The sequence below is a fragment of the Procambarus clarkii genome, chromosome 49 (assembly GCF_040958095.1).
Source record: "Procambarus clarkii isolate CNS0578487 chromosome 49, FALCON_Pclarkii_2.0, whole genome shotgun sequence".
Lineage (NCBI taxonomy): Eukaryota > Metazoa > Arthropoda > Malacostraca > Decapoda > Cambaridae > Procambarus > Procambarus clarkii.
This window is the reverse complement of record NC_091198.1, coordinates 2910106-2916105: the sequence shown is the minus strand read 5'-3', so window position 1 is coordinate 2916105 and position 6000 is coordinate 2910106.

The following is a 6000-nucleotide window of genomic DNA, read 5'->3' as shown; positions in this document are numbered from 1 at the left end:
AGAGTGACAGAGAGTAAGAGTGACAGAGTAAGAGTGACAGAGTAAGAGTGACAGAGAGTAAGAGTGACAGAGAGTAAGAGTGACAGAGTAAGAGTGAGTATGAGAGTGAGTAAGGATGACTGAGAGTAAGAGTGAGTAATAGTGCGTAAGAGTGATTGAGTTAGAGTGAGAGTAAGAGTGATTGAGAGTTAGTGAGAGTAAGAGTGATTGAGAGTAAGAGTAATTGAGAGTAAGAGTGATTGAGAGTAAGAGTGATTGGGAGTAAGAGTGATTGGGAGTAGGAGTAAGAATGAGAATAAGAGTGATTGAGAGTAAGAGTAAGAATGAGAGTAAGAGTGATTGAGAGTAAGAGTGATTGAGAGTAAAAGTGATTGAGAGTAAGAGTGATTGGGAGTAAGAGTAAGAGTGAGAGTAAGAGTAAGAATGAGAATAAGAGTGATTGAGAGTAAGAGTGATTGGGAGTAAGAGGAAGAGTAAGAATGAGAGTAGGAGTGATTGAGAGTAGGAGTGATTGGGAGTAGGAGTGATTGGGAGTAAGAGTGATTGAGAGTAAGAGTAATTGAGAGTAAGAGTATGAGAGTAAGAGTGAGAGAGTGAGTATGAATGGGTAAGGGTGACTGAGAGTGAGTAAGAATGACAGAGTAAGAGTGACAGAGAGTAAGAGTGACAGAGAGTAAGAGTGACAAAGAGTAAGAGTGACAGAGTAAGAGTGACAGAGTAAGAGTGACAGAGAGTAAGAGTGACAGAGAGTAAGAGTGACAGAGAGTAAGAGTGACAGAGTAAGAGTGAGTATGAGAGTGAGTAAGGATGACTAAGAGTAAGAGTGAGTAATAGTGCGTAAGAGTGATTGAGAGTAAGAGTGAGTAATAGTGTGTAAGAGTGATTGAGAGTAAGAGTGAGTAATAGTGCGTAAGAGTGATTGAGAGTGAGAGTGATTATGAGAGAGTTAAGAGTGTGAGGTGTGAGAGAGTAGCAGGCCAGCAAAGCAGGATGTGTGGTCACAGACAGGCCTAGGCCTAGGCCTCGTGATCTCTAATGTTGGTTTTTATATATATGTTGGATTTTTTGTCCTGTTTCAAATTATAATTATTTAGCAGGAATGTAATAAGATATTGCACAGTATTAATGTGACAATAATATATGCATTATTTCCTTGATAATCAAACTTGTTGTTCAAAGATAATGTACAATCTTTGAAGGAAACATTTTGAGAGCGCGAGCTGGCAACACTGGGCTGGTGGTTAGAGAGACATATGGTTAGTTGTGCTTAGACCTTCACTGGTGAAGGGTGTGTCCCAGCTGGCCGCCACCAGCCGCCACCACCCACCACCACCCACCACCACCCACCACCCGCCGCCACCCGCCACCCACCACCAGCCGCCACCCGTCACCACCCACCACCAGCCGCCACCCGCCATCACCCACCACCAGCCGCCACCCGCCACCACCCACCACCAGCCGCCACCTGCCACCAGCCGCCACCAGCCACCGCCACCCACCACCGCCACCCACCACCCGCCGCCACCACCCACCACCAGCTGCCACCCGCCACCAGCCACCGCCACCCACCACCGCCACCCACCACCCGCCGCCACCACCCACCACCAGCCGCCACCCGCCACCAGCCACCGCCACCCACCACCGCCACCCACCACCGCCACCCGCCGCCACCACCCACCACCACCAGCCGCCGCCGCCACCACCACCAGCCGCCGCCGCCACCACCACCCACCACCACCGCCGCCACCACCCATCACCGCCGCCGCCACCACCACCCACCACCACCGCCGCCACCACCCATCACCGCCGCCGCCGCCACCACCCACCACAGCCGCCGCCGCCACCACCACCACCCACCACAGCCGCCGCCGACACCACCGCCACCACCCACCACAGCCGCCACCACCACCCACCACCGCCGCCACCACCACCCACCACCACCACCACCCACCACCGCCGCCACCACCAGCCGCCACCGCCCGCCACCGCCCGCCACCGCCCGCCACCAGCCGCCATCACCACCACCACCACCACCACCAGCCGCCATCACCGCCACCAGCCGCCACCAGCTGTCACCACCACCAGCCGCCACCACCGCCCGCCACCAGCCGCCACCACCACCAGCCGCCACCACCGCCCGCCATCAGCCGCCACCGCCCGTTGCCACAGTCGCCACCGCCAGCCGCCACCACCAGCCGCCATCACCGCCACCACCGCCACCACCGCCACCACCAGCCGCCATCAGCTGCCACTGCCACCAGCCGTCACCACCAGCCGCCACCAGCTGCCACCGCGCGCCACCGCCCACCACCACCGCCAGACACAGCTGCCAGTGGCCGCCACCGCCGCCACTGTCCGCCACCGCCGCCACTGTCCGCCACCGCCGCCACTGTCCGCCACCGCCGCCACTGTCCGCCACCGCCGCCACTGTCCGCCACCGCCACCACTGTCCGCCACCGCCACCACTGTCCGCCCACCGCCACCACTGTCCGCCCGCCGCCACCACTGTCCGCCTGCCGCCACCACTGTCCGCCCGCCGCCACCACTGTCCGCCCGCCGCCACCACTGTCCGCCTGCCGCCACCACTGTCCGCCCGCTGCCACCACTGTCCGCCCGCCGCCACCACTGTCCGCCCGCCGCCGCCACTGTCCGCCCGCCGCCACTGTCCACCACCGCCGCCACTGTCCACCACCGCCGCCACAGCCGCCACGGTCCGCTCGCCGCCACTATCCGCCACAGCCGCCACTATCCGCCACCGCCGCCACTGTCCGCCCGCCGCCACTGTCTGCCCGCCGCCACTATCCGCCACCGCCGCCACTGTCCGCCCGCCGCCACTATCCACCACCGCCGCCACTGTCCGCCCGCCGCCACTGTCCGCCCGCCGCCACTATCCGCCACCGCCCCCACTGTCCGCCCGCCGCCACTATCCGCCACCGCCGCCACTGTCCGCCCGCCGCCACTGTCCGCCCGCCGCCGCCCTGTCCGCCCACCGCCACTGTCCGCCCGCCGCCACTATCAGCCACCGCCGCCACTGTCCGCCTGCCGCCACTGTCCGCCCGCCGCCACTATCCGCCACCGCCGCCACTGTCCGCCCGCCGCCACTGTCCGCCCGCCTCCACTATCCGCCACCGCCGCCACTGTCCGCCCGCCGCCACTGTCCGCCCGCTGCCACTATCCGCCACCGCCACCACTGTCCGCCACCGCCACCACTGTCTGCCACCGCCACCACTGTCTGCCACCGCCACCACTGTCCGCCCGCCGCCAACACTGTCCGCCCGCCGCTACCACTGTCTGCCCGCCGCCACCAATGTCCGCCCGCCGCCACCACTGTCCGCCCGCCGCCACCACTGTCTGCCCGCCGCCACCACTGTCCGCCCGCCGCCACCACTGTCCGCCCGCCGCCGCCACTGTCCGCCCGCCGCCACCACTGTCCGCCTGCCGCCGCCACTGTCCGCCCGCCGCCGCCACTGTCCGCCCGCCGCCGCCACTGTCCGCCCGCCGCCACTGTCCACCACCGCCGCCACAGCCGCCACGGTCCGCCCGCCGCCACTATCCGCCACAGCCGCCACTATCCGCCACCGCCGCCACTGTCCGCCCGCCGCCACTGTCCGCCACAGCCGCCACTCTCCGCCGTACAGCCTCCCCTCTCTCCGTTAGTAAATAATTATAATTGTTAGTAAATAATAAAAGAAATATAAATTATTAGATTTTTTTTGCCCTTAAATTGGTTTTAATATTTAAGTTGAAAATAATAATATAATATAAAATATAATAAAAATAATATAATATAAAATATAATTTAATTTCAAGAAATTTAACTTTAAACACAAAGATGTGAAAAGGGTTCAGATTATAGGCTCAAACCTTTCATAAGAGATTCATATTGGTATATGAATGGATTATGAATGATTCAGGTTAGGATTGTAAAGTTGCCACAACATCTCAAATTAGTGTTAGATACGTAGGTTTTGGTTATAAGTTTTGGAAACCTATTTAAGTCCACACACAATATCGTATCTGATACGATAAAACAAACGTTTCCAATCCTTTCAAATACTTTCCAGATATGTTGTGGCAACCTAAAATTGTTTGCTGGGGGGTGTCTGGGGGTAGATGCCTCAGGGTGGAGGTATGTCTGGGGGTAGATGCCTCAGGGGGGAGGGTGTCTGGGGGTAGATGCCTCAGGTGGGAGGGTATCTGGGGGTAGATGCCTCAGTGTGGAGGGTAACTGGGGGTAGATGCCTCAGGGTGGAGGGTAATGGGGTAGATGCCTCAGGGGGGAGGGTGTCTGGGGGTAGATACCTCAGGGGGGAGGGTGTCGGGGTAAATGCCTCAGGGGGGAGGGTGTCTGGGGGAAGATGCTTCAGGTTGGGAGGGTGTCTGGGGGTAGATGCCTCAAGGGGGAGAGTGTCTGCGGGTAGATGCCTCAGGGGCGAGGGTGTTTGGGGGTAGATGCCTTAGCGGGGGGGTAGATGCCTCAGGGGGGAGGGGTGTCTGGGGGTAGATGCCTAAGGGTGGAGGGTGTCTGGGGAGTAGATGCCTCAGGGTGGAGGGTGTCTGGGGGTAGATGCCTCAGGGTGGAGGGTGTCTGGGGGTAGATGCCTCAGTGGGGAGGGTGTCTGGGGGTAGATGCCTCAGGGGGGGAGGGTGTCTGGGGGTAGATGCCTCAGGCGGAGGGTGTCTGGGGGTAGAAGCCTCAAGGGGGAGGGTGTCTGGGGGTAGATGCCTCAGGTGGGAGGGTGTCTGGGGGTAGATGCGTCAAGGGGGTCTGTGTCTGGGGGTAGATGCCTTAGGGGAGGAGGATGTCTGGGAGAGAAGCCTCAGGGTGGAAGGGTGTCTGGGGGTAGATGCCTCAAGGGGAGGGTGTCTGGGGGTAGATGCCTCAGGTGGGAGGGTGTCTTGGGGTAGTTGCCTCAGGGAGAGTGTGTCTGGGGGTAGATGCATCAGGGTGGGAGGGTGTCTGGGGGTAGATGCCTCAGGGGGGAGGGTGTTTGGGGGTAGATGCCTCAGCGCGGGAGGGGGGGTAGATGCCTCAGGGGGAGGGGTGTCTGGGGGGAGGGATACCTCAGGGTGGAGGGTGTCTGGGGGTAGATGCCTCTGGGTGGAGGGTGTCTGGGGGTATATACCTCAGGGTGGAGGGTATCTGGGGGTAGATACCTCAGGGTGGAGAGTGTCTGGGGGTAGATGCCTCAGGGGGGAGGGTATCTGGGGGTAGATGCGTCAGTGGGGCCTGTGTCTGGGGGTAGATGCCTCAGGGGAGGAGGATGTCTGGGATAGAAGACTTAGGGTGGAAGGGTGTCTGGGGGTAGATGCCTCAGGGGGAGGGTGTCTGGGGGTAGATGCCTCAGGGGGGAGGGTGTCTGGGGGTAGTTGCCTCAGGGAGAGTGTGTCTGGGGGGTAGATGCATCAGGGTGGGAGGGTGTCTGGGGGTAGATGCCTCAGGGGGGAGGGTGTTTGGGGGTAGATGCCTCAGCGCGGGAGGGGGGGGTAGATGCCTCAGGGGGGAGGGGTGTCTGGGGGGAGGGATGCCTCAGGGTGGAGGGTGTCTGGGGGTAGATGCCTCTGGGTGGAGGGTGTCTGGGGGTAGATACCTCAGGGTGGAGGGTATCTGGGGGTAGATGCCTCAGGGTGCAGAGTGTCTGGGAGTAGATGCCTCAGGGGGGAGGGTGTCTGGGGGTAGATGCCTCAGGGGGGAGGGTGTCCGGGGGTAGATGCCTCAAGGGGGAGGGTGTCTGAGGCTAGATGCCTCACGGGTGAGGGTGTCTGGGGGTAGATGCCTCAGGTTGGAGGGTGTCTGGGGGTACATGCCTCAGGGGGGAGGGTGTCTGGGGGTAGATGCCTCAGGGTGGAGGGTGTCTGGGGGTAGATGCCTCAAGGGGGAGGGTGTCTGGGGGTAGATACCTCAGGGTGGAGGGTATCTGGGGGGAGATGCCTCAGGGTGGAGGGTGTCTGGGGGCAGATGCCTCAGGGGGGGAGGGTATCTGGGGGTAGATGCCTCAG